We start from the raw sequence: 15,213 nt of genomic DNA, 5'->3' as shown, positions 1-15,213 counted from the left end.
TTGGTTTGGTTTGGATCGGTTTGGGTTCGGTTGGTTTTGTTTGGTTCGGTTCGGGTTTTTTGCACATCCCTGCCAATAAGGCAAGTAGTCAAAACCCCCAACTTGTGTAATAATATGTACTTAGACCCTGATCCGCGCGCCAGCGCGGATATGAATTTTCAGTTTTTAATTATTTATTTTATTAAATGATGTATTTGTAATATTCGTTCATATTATATTCATTAAGTAAATATTTTTTTTGCATCTTAAACTATCTTTTTTTACGAATGTGTGATATCATATAAAAAATATAAAAAAATGAGTATACAGTTAATTACATAATTTTAAAAACAGAATTTTTTCTTTCGTGTGCGATATCATATAAATAATGATCCGCCCAGTTAACAAAAATCATGATTATTTTATGTGTAATTTTTTTTATTTTGACCATTTCCTTAAAACTATATTAAATTTTACATATTTTAATTAGAATATTTTTAATATCTTTACATTTTTATTTGAAATGCAACTCAATATTTTTTTAACAATTATAACAAAATATTTAAAAAATATTTTTAGAATTTGTTTGAAAAATATGAAAATTACATTTTAAATTAAAATTATCCTAAAATATGATAATTTTTTATGTAAACGAAAACTCAAATTATGTAAAAAATAATGATATTCAATGATAATAACAATTTTAATTGGTTATTTTTTAAAAAATACATTTACAAAAATATTGTTTGAAAGAAAATTCATTTATATTTCAAATATAAAATGAAAATATTATAATTAAATAATAAAAAATAAAAACCATAAATTTAGCAAATGACAACTGAATTATATTATGATAAAATTTTCATTCTAACAATTTATCAAATGACAAATGAGTTATGAGCAAATAATGCCATATAATTTTTAAAAACATAGTCATTCTTAAATATTTTTTGAATAAATAATTATTTTTAAATTTAATCAACTGAAAATAATATACGTACAATTGTGTGAGTCAAATTCTGGTTTTATTGATGCATATTATATATTAGTGTTGCATGTTTTAGGTAACATTTTAATGATGCACGTTTTTAAAAATCTCCATTATTAAAATTATGCACGTAAGGATAACTCATGAGTTTTTTTTGGTTAATTAAATGACATTATGTTCAAATTTATTTAAGAATATTTTATTAAGGTAACCGAAAAAGACAAACAATAAAATAAGAAGTTTAAATTCATTTAAGCATATTTTATTAATGTAACTGAAAAGACAAGTAATAAATTAGACAGTTTTATTCGTTTTAGTATATTTCATAAATGCAAATGAAAAAGACAAGCAAAAAAAAATAGGGAGTTTAATTAATGAAGTAAGAACATTTTCAAAAGAGTATTTCTTTTTTAATAATATAGATTCCAAATTAGGTCCCCCTAAAGCCTTAGTATATCGCGATTTCTCTGTGGTTCGAACATATTTTGTCGCAATCAAGCAATCTTGGACTTCATCCCTCACACTGTGACAATCAGATTTGATATGCATAGACCATTCGTGATATACTGGATTGTCAGTGCTGACTTACTGCCACCTGAGCTTAAAATTCCCAGCACGACTGAATTAACTAAGGCACTCTTCTTTGCAATTTTCCTGTTGAACCACTGAAAAAGTACCGAAAGAGTTTTGCTTCATTAAAGACAATACATAAACAAAAGTAGTAGTATTGACTACGCAAACTATATATACATATCTCTGAGAGGATTGATTTTTGGTTATATAAAAAAGGAATAGCAGAGAAACTTGTTTTCGCAGGGTCTGAGCATGGAGATTCAAGTTTTAAACTTTCAGCACTTTCGGTTAGCAATTCCCACCACCAAAACGTTAGAATGCACAAACTAGCACGAAGATCTCTTTTTTTGTTGGTACACAGGTTCTCCACATTGAGATGGGACCTTAGCAAACTATCTCGCAGAATTGACTCTTGTGGAGTATAGTTTTCTAAGGTTCCTGCCCAGGGGCGGATCTACTTATGAGAGGACAAAACACAAAACAGTCCCTTGATCCAGATAAGCTCACTTGTGAGCTTCCTCATTGATATGTACTCTGCCTCAGCACTTGAGTAAGACACCACTTTCTGCTTCTTGCTCTTCCATATAACTAGGTTTCCTCCAATGAAGATGCAGTAGCCTGTAGTTGATCTCCTATCAACTCTGTCTCCAGCCCAATCATCATCACAATATCCAACAACTTAAGTACTCTTGTTACATGACATCCATACTCCTTGGCCAGGCGCCTGTCTTAGGTACCTTAAAATCCTCTCCACCATATTCCAATGATGCACCTTAGAAGCTCCCATGTGTTGACTCACTTGATTTACAACAAAGCACACATCTGGTATGGTGATGGTTAGATAGATGAGCTTGCCCACCATTCTTCTATATTTCTTGATATCTCCAAATTGTATAGACTCATATTCCCCCTCTCTCAGCACCTTGTATCCTTCTTCTAATGAAGTCTTGGCCTTTTTACTCCTAAGGTTTCTTGCCTCATTTAAAATATCAAGTGTGTACTTCCTTTGAGATAAGAATAACCCCTCTTTAGAGAGGCATATCTCAATCCCAAGGAAGTACTTCAACTCTCCCAAATCTTTGATATAAAAGGCATTTTTAAAAAAGGTTTTAGTTGAGAAAATACATTCCTTGTTGCTACCAGTGATGATAATATTATCCACATAGACTAAGATGACCACAATACCTTGCTTACTTGTTAATGTGAAGATGGTGTGATCAGCTTCTGACTTTACAAAGCCTCTTCCATTGAAGATGGTGCTCAACTTATGGTACCAAACCCTTGGAGATTGCTTCAAGCCATAAATTACTTTCTTTAATTTGAGAACATTTCCTGGCTTCACCATGTTCTCAAGACCGGGATGTGGTCTCATGTAGACTTCATCCTCCAATTCTCCTTGAAGAAAGGCATTCTTCACATCCATCTGCCATAAATCTCACTCAAGGTTGACAACAAGAGACAAGAGAATCCTTATAGTGTGAAGCTTGGCCACTGGTGCAAAAGTGTCTAGATAATCTTCACCATATACTTGAGTATATCCCTTTGCAACCAGTCTTGTCTTCTTTCTTTCTAGTTTTCCATTGGCTCCATACTTGATAGTGTAGAGAAGTCGACTTGTAACTGCCTTCTTTCCTTTTGGAAGTTCAGTCTCAAACCATGTATCATTCTTGATCATGGCTCCCATCTCAACTCCAACAGATTATCTCAACTACTTGTTTTGCATAGCTTCTTCATATGTTCTTGGAATGTATTCCTGATCCAATTCACTGATGAAGACTTGATGCTCTTTTGGATATTGAGCAAGGGAGCATACTGCACTTATTGGGTGAGCTACAGCTTCAGCATTGAAGTAAACTCTTGTGTTGATCCAGTGTGAAGGTTTCCTGAACCTTGTACTCCTTCTCAGAGGTTGTATCTGCTCAGGTTTTTGCTTCATTTCCTTCACTTGGCGCCTCTACTTGAGTCTCAGCATCTGATTCTGATGGCATCTCATCTTGATCATGAGCTACTGAGTTCTCTTCAGGTGGAGCTTGTGTAGACTGCTCAACATTTCTACGCCCCCCCCCCCCCTCATGATCATGATGAGTGCTCTCAACACTATCAGTTGCAATAGATGGTACATTTTCAGGGAAAGGTTCTACCCTTGGTAGAGAAGGCATACTGATTCTCAGGCTTTCCATGACTCTCCTAAGGTTGTTTGCTCTATCTGAGGCTAATTGAGAAAGATCTTTGAGATCATCCCAACTCTTTCCATCATAATAGCCTCTGGATTCTACAAACTTCACATCCCTTGATATCAAGACTCTCCTAGTCTCTGGAACAAAGCATTTGTAGCCCTTTTGGTGAGGAGAATAGCCAATAAACACTGCCCTGGTGCTTCTATGCGCCAGCTTATCTCTTTTTTCTCCTGGAATCAAGACAAAACACAAGCACCCAAACACACGCATATGCTCTATGGATGGTTTAGTTTTGTTCAGTAGCTGATATGGAGATTGATCTTGAAGGATCCTGGTAGGTATCCTATTGATCAAGTAGCAGGCAGTAAGGACAACGTCTCCCCAATAGCTTTTGGGCATGCTTGTATGGAACATCATGCTCCTTGCAACCTCCATGAGATGTCTATTTTTCCTCTCAGCTACTCCATTTTTTTGTGGGGTGTACGGACAGCTAGTTTGATGGATCATCCCATATTTGGCCAAGTGTTGTTTAAAAGCATTGCTTGTGTATTCTCCTCCATTATCCGATCTCAAATTTTTTATCTTGCCATTGAAATGGTTAGATACATAATTTTGAAAATTTATGAAAGCTTCTAAGACCCTATCTTTAGATTGCATCAGTGTGATCCAAGTATATTTTGATTTTTCATCTATAAAAGTCACAAAATACTTATGATGCTCTCTAGATAAACATGGGGCAGTCCATACATCAAAGTGAATCAGGTCAAAGCAATTTTCATAAATAGTACTTGATCTAGAGAAAACAGATTTGCAATGTTTGCCTAAGATACAAGCCTCACAACCACTCTTAAAGGAAATACTAGGCAACATGATGTTTAAAGCTCTAGAATGGGGATGTCCTAATCTAGCATTCCACAATACATCTTTAGGAAAATCAGAAATGAAATTTAAAGCATGGGAAAAATCGGCAGCAAGCTTAGTATTTTCAAGCAAGTACAAGTCTCCCTTGGTGACACCTTTGCCAAGCAACCTACTAGTTTCAATATCCTGAAAGTAGACATCATTAGGAGTGAAAGTAACACTGCAATTCAAGTCATTAGTAGCTCTTTTAACTGATAACAAGTTTGAGGTGAAGCTAGGCATATAGAAAGTTTTAGAATTTTGTTAAACAACCTAAGATCACCTACTCCTTTAATTGGTACTCTTTCACCATTAGCTATTGTAACATTTCCTAAGGCAGAGACAATGTTTTTAATCAATTTTAAATCACTGATCATGTGGTGACTAGCTCCTGAATCTATAACTAAAGGTTTTGTCAAATTAAATTTAGTTAAAACATTCAAGGAAGTTCCACAAGCAGTAGCAAGTAAAGAGGTACCAAGTAAGTTACCAGAGTTATCCTTAAGGAGCTTGATGAGAGCCTCAATATTAGATATCCTGATGGTCTCATATTGAGTGTTCCTTAAGGCTGAGCCACTACTGGAAGCTCCCCCTTTGTTCTCACAAGCTTCATTGGTCTGGCGCATGCTGTCTTGTATAGATGGCTCACCAATATCACCAGAGAAGTTTGCTTTGGCATCATTGTAACATGTCCTGAACTTCTGTGGCTTGAGATGGGGATGGAGTATCCAGCACTTGTCCTTTCCATGGCCTTTCTTCTTGCAATGATCACAAATCAACACCTTCTTGTCTTCAGCTTTGTAAGAGCTTTTGTTTGCTGCTCCATCAGCCTGGTTTGCAAGCACCAGATCTTTCTTTCCTCCTCCAAAGAGGCCAACTGAGCCTTGCTCCTTGTGAATCTCAGAGCATACCTCATCTAGAGAAGGTAGCTCCTTATTCCTTAGGATGTGCTTGATGAGGTCACCATAGCTTGGATGGAGGGTAAGCAGAAAAGCAAAGACCTTGTCTTGCTCTCTCCTTTGATTAAGCACATCATGATCAATAGTTGCTGGCCTAAGAGCATCTCCAACCTCAATCCATAATTTACTGCAAAATGGAGTGGGAAATGGAGGGATGAACAAAAAAAAAAACAAATTACTCCATTTATGGAGTAATCACTTTTTTGTTTGTTCATTACTCCATTTCCCACTCCATTTGGTAGTAAATTATGGAGTGGGGTTGGAGATGCTCTAAGCATCTTAAGTTCAGCCCACAAGGATATGAACTTCCCAAAATGTTTATCAAAATCATTGTCCTCTTGACTAAAAGTATTGATAGCCCTCTTCACTTCAAAGACTCTACTGATCTTGGAATTGTTTCCATACACCTTCTGAAGTGTATCTCACAGCTCTTTGGAAGTTTCACAATAGAAGTAACCTTCCTGAAGTGAGGGGTCAAGACTGTGCTGAAGAATGGACAACACCAACTGGTCCTCTTGACATTTCTTCTTGGCGCCAGCATCAGCAACAACAACCTTTTTGGCATCCTCTCCTAGGATAGTCTTTTTTTGTGGCCTTCCTTCTTCAACAATCTCCCAAAGCCCTCTGCCTCCAAGAGCTGTCTTAGCAAGCCTTGCCCAATGTAGATAGTTAGCTCCTTTAAGAGTAACTGAAATCACCACCATTCTTGAGTTTTCTCCTGAATCCATCAAGAATCACAAGAACAGAACTGGAAAAATTCAAGAACAGTTCAAGAACAGAGGAGAGAGACTGATGTGAATGATAAGAGACTTTAAAGAGAAAAAGAGAAATAAAACCAGAGTAGTTTGCCGAAGAGATTTAGGTTTCACGAGCTTGTAGCTCTGATACCATGTAAATTTATGAGAATTAATGAGAGTTTATGAGAATTATTTGAGAGATTTTGGTGAATAACTAAGAGAGATATGTGAGGGAATCCAAGAGAGAGAGACAAAAATATTTGAGGAACATTTTTCCTTAGATTGATTTAGTGTATACAATAGTTACATAAATAGATCTAGCAAAGAGAATAAGACAATGAGAATGAATAAACAAATGGAGATGAATAAACTAATGAAGACCAGATCTGGGAAAGTCACTTTTGGATAGTGACAACTCCCTTATCTCTTCCTTCCTTAGCATATCATGTAACTTTGGCTTGTTTCCACACTCAAACAGCTCCATCGAGTTTCCTCCACTTGTTTAAATTCGTCCAAGACTTCAGGCAAGATATTTAAATTAGTCTCACACCTTTCTTTGCTTCAGTTTTCCTGTCCATGATTTTCTGTCCATGATCTCATGTCCATGATCAATCAGGTTCTTCATGTCTTTACTCTTGCTTTTTATTGCTTCATGTCAACACTCATGTCTTTTACTCTTACTCTTTATTCTCTTCGTGTCAACAGATATGAGACGCCTGCTCAGTACTTGCAATGGAAGATTTGAAGCTCAACAACCAAGAAAAGGTACATTTCGCTGTTCATATCTCCTGAGCGTTTAAGAGAGTGTGAAAATGAGTTTGATCTCATTCTGTTTATGAATTTTGAGAGCTTAAAAGAGTGACACCACTAACATCTCCTGAACGTGACACAACACTCTTGTCAAGATGAAACCTGGCGTTGAGTTCTCTTGATAAGACCAAAAGAAACAATTAAGGCATAACCAAGTCAGCACATCTCTGTGGCTTCAACACTTACATCAGGTGACCACTCCTTGTTTCAGACTTCATTTTTGGTCTCTTCAGTACTGGGGTAGTTTTTAATTTAATTTGTGCTTCCAGACAATGAATTTGACATGGAGATCGTCCCTTTACCTTAAGAAGATTATTATTCCTTAATTTTATTTCAAATTCCCTTAACAAAACTGGCAATTCAACTTATTGGATGATTCAGTACAGAGTCAAGTCAGGATCTGACTGCTTGTGTCTACATTCATAAGAAAATGTTTGGGTTTATTGAGTTTTGACTGCTAAAGATGTCTTAGAAAAAGATGTAAATACCTGTTGTAACTCACAGGGCCAAGATAGAGCATACAGCCTGTATGAAAGTGAGAAGGAGAAGAATCAAAGCAGCCAAAACAGAAGCAACTGACCAAGGATTGTGGAAATAGTCATGTCTCAGAATCGCCTTCCACCTGTTCCATGGTGTGTTGCAGTAAGATTGTAAGTTCTCAGAGAGGCTCTGAAAGTAAAACTTTCTGCCAAAGATAACCTCTGTGCAGATGCTATCGAACACATCTGAAATATCTTCTGCGACTCCAAGACTGTTCAAAAAGATCCCACTGCGGATGAGTAAGTCAGCATCTGCAGGGGATCTAATGAAGCAACTGAGAAGCCTGATGTAGTGGAGGAAGCTCTTTTCTGAGCAATGACATTGTTCAAACACGATGATATTCCTGAAGAGGGACTCCGTGAGATCATCGACCATAATAGTAGGAATCTCCAGCACTCCATCAGCAAATTTAAGATCAAGTAAACAACTACTGGTCTCTGATGGCTTGAACTTAACACCAGCATTGTGTAGCTCTGTTGCTTTTGGCGCATTGTAAACCGTAGATATGCCTTCTTCCAATCTGATTGGAGCTAGGGGCAGATAACAAGACCTCAGATAATCAACAAAATGCTCTGGCTCTGAGTCACACATGTTATCATCAATGTTGCTCAAGAAACAACTGAAGTGGCTTTTAACCATATCCAGTATTGAAGGTGTTCCTTGTTGGTAGTAAGGAGTCGAGAGATTGAAAAAACCCTTGACAATGAAAAAAGGTAACTCGTTTTCGATCAGAATCATGTCACGACACACGTCAGTGATCATCCACGGCTTCCCAAATATGCGATCGTTCTCGGTTATAAGATGAGGATAACGAGATCTCAGAATAAGTTCAACCAAGAAGCTTCCATCCACAACTAACATTTTCACAAACTCGTCGCTGTTGAGTTTCACATCTTCTGCGTAACAACTCCGAGCATCCTCTTCCCACGTTCTTGCAACTCTAACAAGATCCTCTAAACTAAAGCTTGCTCTAGGGAGAAAGCTCTGCAAGTACCTGTACTTGTGCTCTTCCATGGCTTGAAGATCTTCTTTACCCCGATGAAACGGGCCAAAGGATACAAGCCGAGGCGAGTAGACATCAGGGTTGAGCCTGCGGAGCTTATTGGGTACCTTGTAGATACAACACTGGTTTGAAAGAGAAGACAAGGATTCTAACTTTGCTTTGATGGAATCCGCCAGGGATTTACCTTGGCTCATATCCATACCTCGGTTCAGTGTTACTCAAGAATCACTGTTTCATGAAAGAAACAAGAACACATGTAGATAGAAAGAGATTGAAGAAAATTCTTAGGAGGAAAACTCTTAGAAGTTGGCTTTGTTGTCTTTGCACACAGTGGTAGACTTTTCAGAAATCAGCGTTTCACATGTACTCGCTTGGATAAAGAGAATCAGAAACGGACGCTTGACGGGATTTCAACAAAAGAATGATTGACACATCAGCTTCTGACAAAATGTTAAATTAAACTTGAAAAATATTATGAAATGTTTTGTTTGTATATGTTTTCATGGGTAGTCTTAGGCATGGGACGGATCGGGTATCCAGACAATTTTAAGATATCCAGATCTGGATCCTTATCTGACGGATCCGTAATTTTACTATCCTTATCTGGATTCGGGGTTCGCGGATATCCGGGTGTCGGATATCCTTCTAAAAATTATAATATCCGGCGGATATCCGGATCCGGATTTGGATCCTTAAAATAAATAAAAAATAATATTAATATATATAAAATATTAACAATAATTTAAAAATAAAAAAAGATATATAATGTTTTTAATTATTTCTATGTATAATATTACAAAATTTACATAAAATTTATATATAGTATTATAAAAATGAAAATTTATTAAATAAAATTAGTTTTTATTTATAGATATTACTATTTTTGAAATAATTATTAATAAAATTTACGGATCCGGATATCCGGACTAAAAAATCAAGATATCCGGATCCAGATTCGGCTTTGACGGATCTAACATTTTACTATTCGGATCCGGATTCGGCCTCTCCGGATATCCGGATTTTTGGATCGGATCCGGATCGGATCTCGGATCGAATCCGAATCTCGGATAAAAGTCCCAGGCCTAGGTAGTCTTATCAATAACTCAGTTTGCTAATAATGCATCATAGAAAAATAATTTAAAGTTGTCCATCCTGAGAACAAAGAAATTTCCTTTTTTGCTTTCTAAATTTTTTGATAAATATAACTAAATAATATCAACAATTTAAGTTTATGTTAAAAAAGTTTATAGTTTAAAATTTATATTTACATAGTCAGTTTTGATCACTCACCATATTATTTATTTTGTTTATGGTTTTAGTTAAGACTTTTTTTAATGTTAAAACCCTTCAACATTTAAAGAATTGTGAGACAATCTATTGAGTGTTTATAGAAACATTTCTAACATCAGCAAAATCATTGAGGTGAAGAAAGCACTGAACAACCTTCAACATAAGGTGTGGTTGTTCAAGAATTTCTTTGGAGAGTTTAGGAGTCTATGGGTAGAACTTGAGCGGTTCAGACCACCAACAACTGATGTGAAGGATCTGAATGAGAAGCGTGAGCAAGATCAAGTGTCTGGATTGCTGCTTTCTCTCAATGGATCACATAAATGATTCATCGTATCTTAAGGTTTGACAAGTTTCCTAGTATTAATAAAGTTTGTATGTTGATCCAGAAGGAGGAGGGTTCAAGAGGTCTCTTCCATGGTGCCAATGAGACTTGCCTATGTGAGTAGAGGAAGCACTTTTCAACCAACTGTAAGGAGAAACTACAATACGAAGTGTGACCATTGCAAGCGCATGGTACCTAGGAGAAGTGTTGAGTGCTTAGACCTGAATTTAGACCACGAAAAGAGATGAACTATCCGGTTAGAAAAATTACACCACATGGAAGAGAAGATCTGGTGAGGAAGTCAGACTTGGATGCTGAACCAAACCAAAAAACAAAATAACCCAACTGAAACTAAACCAAACTTCGTAAATACATGAACGGTTCTTAAATATCTAGAATAAAAACACTAAAAACCAAAATACCCAAACCAAAATCGAATGCTGAAGACTAATAGTGCATCCACATTTAAATGGTGGGAAGAAAATATTATATTTTTACAAATTATTCTTTTTAGTGGGTACATATGTGGTTTATAAACAAATTAAGATATAAGTAGTATTTATATATCTGATTCGGACCCACACGGTTGAATTGGTAAACATGGTTGCTATATATATAATCCGGATTGGCTTTCTTCATGTGACATTCTACGGAGGTTCTAACAACTGATATATTTTCACAAATTCAAATTTGATGAAAATCTATTAGTTAAAAATCTGATAAATGCTAAAAGTCTGCTTAACCCGTAAACCAACATTGATTGACACGGTAAAAACCCAGAAAAATCTTGTAATATTTTTCTCAAAAAATGACTAAACTTCTCATATACTTTATAATAATACATAAAACTGAATAAACTATTTGATTTGTCATATAAACTATAAATTAAATGCATTGTATTTATGTTATGCATTTTAATTTATTGGTTTTGTATTGATTAATACTATTATAATTTTTAATGTAAATAGTTTATTTCTTTTGTTTATTAGCGTACAATATGTCTAAACCTATTAAAAATTAAATTTATGATTGATATAATGTGATTTTTAAGGGATGGGTGCGATGAATTAAATTAATGTGTGGTTAGTTTTAATCCAAAACAAAAGACAAAATTTCTATTTACGGAAATTAAATTTCATTTGTAAATTAAGGGATAATTTTGAAAAAATGACTTTTTATCAAAGGGGGGAAATGGTTCTATTTAATATGATAGATTTAACATTTTAGTATTATTTTATATTCAGTTTTCTATTGAAATAAGTTAAATGTAAGATAATTAATTTGAAATACAAGAAGTGTTGAACAGGAAAACAAATTTTATTAAAGTTGATTAAAAATCCTGGGAACGGGTGTTACATGGCTTGCTCCCCCTGATGGTATCTATTGTTCCTGATGGAGTTTTATGCTTCTTTGTTAGGACGAATCGTCCGGTCAAAGGCTGATAATGGGATGATGATATTTACCATGCGCATTGAAAATGTTAGTAATTCTAAATGTTTTGGCTTTTGTGTGCAGTTTCCAAGAAAAGTGGCTCAACCATACGATGGATCTGGTACTATGGGCAGGAAAAGAAGTTAACCAAGAAGATTGGAGTAGATGGCTGAGACTGGTGTGGAAGACATGGTTTATTGGTGAACCAGTTGGGTTTTCTGGTTTAGCGAACAGTTGACAGTCACATAATCGCAATTGTATTAGTGTTTGTACCAGAGGCGGAGGTACGTTGAGGGTTGGGACGGGGGGGGAAGCAATTGCCTACCATGAAAATATTAAAATTAGTTTAGTTTTATAATAAATTGAAGTTATGCCCTTGATGTTATATTTTCTTTTGCCCCCTATACTCTAAATAATTACCATAATTAAAAATATTCAAATTCTTATAAATATAAAACAAAAGTCCAGTTTGTTTTGGTTTTATATCTACAATCCTATATTTTAGTGAATCTGGGCTTTATTTATTGAGAATTTGTACTCTCTACACACAACATTTACCCTATTTGCACTCCATACTTTATTTCCCCCCAATTTTCTTTTCCCCATCATTATCATTTTTCCCCCATTCTATGGTATTCCACTTTGTTTAGTATATTGAGCTAATTTGCTCTTATTTATTTTAGCAGACCTAATCCAGTTTAAATAAAAATAGTTTTTTATTAAATAAATAGAAAATATGATATTTTTTTTGAAAATTTCCCTAAGATAGATCTAAGAAAGTTTTTGTCACAAATATAGACCTTAAAAATAAAACTGATTAAAATAGACTTAAATGTTTTATCAAAAGAATTAAATATACACTTATATCCATAGGGTTAATTAATCCAGACATTAGGGTTTAGAGTTAAGGGGTGGAATTTAGGGTTTAGGGTTTAGGGTTTAAAGTTTAAGGTTTAGAGCTGAGGAGTGGGTTTTTGGGATATGATTTCAAATTTTAAAAAATAAAAGAAATTTAAATTTTTCAAAATAAAAAATAAAAAATGTCATTTTGGTCATTTAGTTTTGGAGGCCTATTTTTGAACAAAAACTTAAAAAGTTTATTTGAGAAAATTACCCTATTTTTTTAAGGAAAATCAACTAGGTCACGTGTAGTGGACGTCTTCTCAACTTCTTCTTCCCCTGCAATTTTTTTCCACCGGCTAGAATCACTCACGAAATCTCTTGTCCATGTATGTTTCTTTTCTATTTATTTATTTAGTTTATATGATTATATCTATTTTAAATGTTTGTATGATTCTCTTTTTATTTCTTTATGTTCCAAAATTGTCTGATGATATGCTTTAAGGTTGTGACTTGTGATGTTAATGTAGAATAATTTTAGACTCAGCCAATATTATTATCAATATTGTTATATATGATTTTGAGTTTAACGTGAAAAACTTATTAGCTAATATGATGAATTGTGTTTAGTTTAGTAACATGTTAAAAGTTTTAATGGAATTGACTTTATATTAATTTACTATTTCTACTGATTTGCAGATAAATGGAGCGATATTATAACAAAACGAGTGCTTCCGATTCTAAAAGAAATTTGGATAAATTGGATAGTATGTTATATTGAAAAGGAGTTGTTTGAATCTGTTACAAACGAAACAGTGGTGAACCGATTTCAATCAATGAAAGAGCGTAGGATACATTTGTAAAGATTTGTACGGTTTTATGACAATGGTTTTTTATATTTTATCTAGTAGTTTTTATTTCTTCCCCTGATACATATAGTTTTTAGATCTGCCACTGTTTGTACCGTCAAAATACATCTATATAGTACAATTGTTAAATCTGTTAATCCCAATGTTGGTCTGATTAATTAATGGATTTCATTTGAAATATGAAATATCTGTTAGATAATCAATCAAGTAATCACTGATCTGATTAATAAACTGATGTCTCCATAGTGCAACGATTATATAATTTCTAAATTATAGTAGTATATAATTATATAAACGTTTAATGGAGCCTTTGTGTTGCAGCTAGCGTAAGGGACAAGGCAAAGATTCAATCAACACGAGATTGTCTCTTTGACGTCTTATGATCTCAAGCTTCACAAAGATTGCAATCAAAAGGCGATTTGCAGAGAAGCAAGTCTCAAAACTTATATTATAAAAACCAAGTCTTAAGAGAGCACATACGTTCTCTTTATATAACCCTAAAGATAACACCAAATAAGAAAATTAACTTAAACGTAAATAGGAAAACTAACTTAAGGATTATCAGTAATTAAAAGAAAACCTAGATCATAAAAAGGAAATCCTAGTAATCGATGTACTTGCTACATCAGGTCTCCCCAGCTAAGAAAAAAATTCGTCCCCGAATTTTCTTGATCATCACCTGCATGAAATGGACTAAGATGCTTGACATTGAATACATCCGCTGTGTTCATATGTGTTGGAAGACGAAGTCGGTAAGCATTAGCATTAATCTTCTCTATAATCTCGAGGGGACCGATCTTTCGTGGCTTCAGCTTGTTGTACGTTCCAGGAGGAAAGCGATCCTTAGTCAAAACCGCCCATACTTTGTCACCTACATTGAACTGAAGTTCTCGTCGATGGACATCCACTGCAGCTTTATACTTTGTTGTAGCAGCCTCCAAATTGTCACGCACCTTTTGATGTAGCTCCACGAATTCGTCAACCAAGTCACAAGCTCGGCCATGAAAACTGTTTCTGTCAGGTGCAATGCTCAAGTCCGACGGACCACGCGGCACGATACCAAAGACCACTCGGAATGGGCTAAAACCTGTACTGCGATTTTTTGCATGATTATGTGCAAACTCAGCTTGGCAAAGTACTGAATCCCATGATTTGATATTGTCACCCACAAGACAACGCAATAAATCACCCAATGCTCTGTTTGTGACCTCGGTTTGGCCATCCGTCTGAGGATGATACGCGGAGCTCATGTCTAACCTGGTACGCAAAAGTTTCCAAAGAGATCTCCAAAAGTGGCTTAAGAACCTTGAATCACGATCTGAAACAATCGACTGCGGCAGTCCATGAAGCTTATATATTTCGCGGAAAAAGAGGGTGGCAACTTGAGAAGCATCTGTGGTTTTCTTGCAAGGTACAAACCGTGCCATTTTTGAAAATCTGTCAACAACCACCATTATGGAATCGTGTCCACGTTGAGTGCGAGGTAACCCGAGAACAAAGTCGACACTAATGTCAGACCATGGCTGAGTGGGGATGGGTAAAGGAAGATACAATCCGGCATTAGACACATGACCCTTGGCAGATTGACACGTAACACACCTTAAGACGTAGCGCTCGACGTCACGACGCAGCGACGGCCAGTAATAAGAGGTGGAAACCAGTTGCAAAGTACGATCCCTGCCCACATGACCTTCTTCGTGAAGCTCTCTGATGATATGGTGTCGCAGACTGCACTCGGGAATGCAAAGTCGAACACCATAGAACAAAAATTGATCTAACACAAAGTAGTCGGGTG

Source organism: Brassica napus, chromosome C8 (assembly GCF_020379485.1).
Source record: "Brassica napus cultivar Da-Ae chromosome C8, Da-Ae, whole genome shotgun sequence".
NCBI classification, from domain to species: Eukaryota; Viridiplantae; Streptophyta; class Magnoliopsida; order Brassicales; family Brassicaceae; genus Brassica; species Brassica napus.
The sequence above is the reverse complement of the archived record's forward strand: the minus strand, read 5'-3'. Positions refer to the sequence as shown.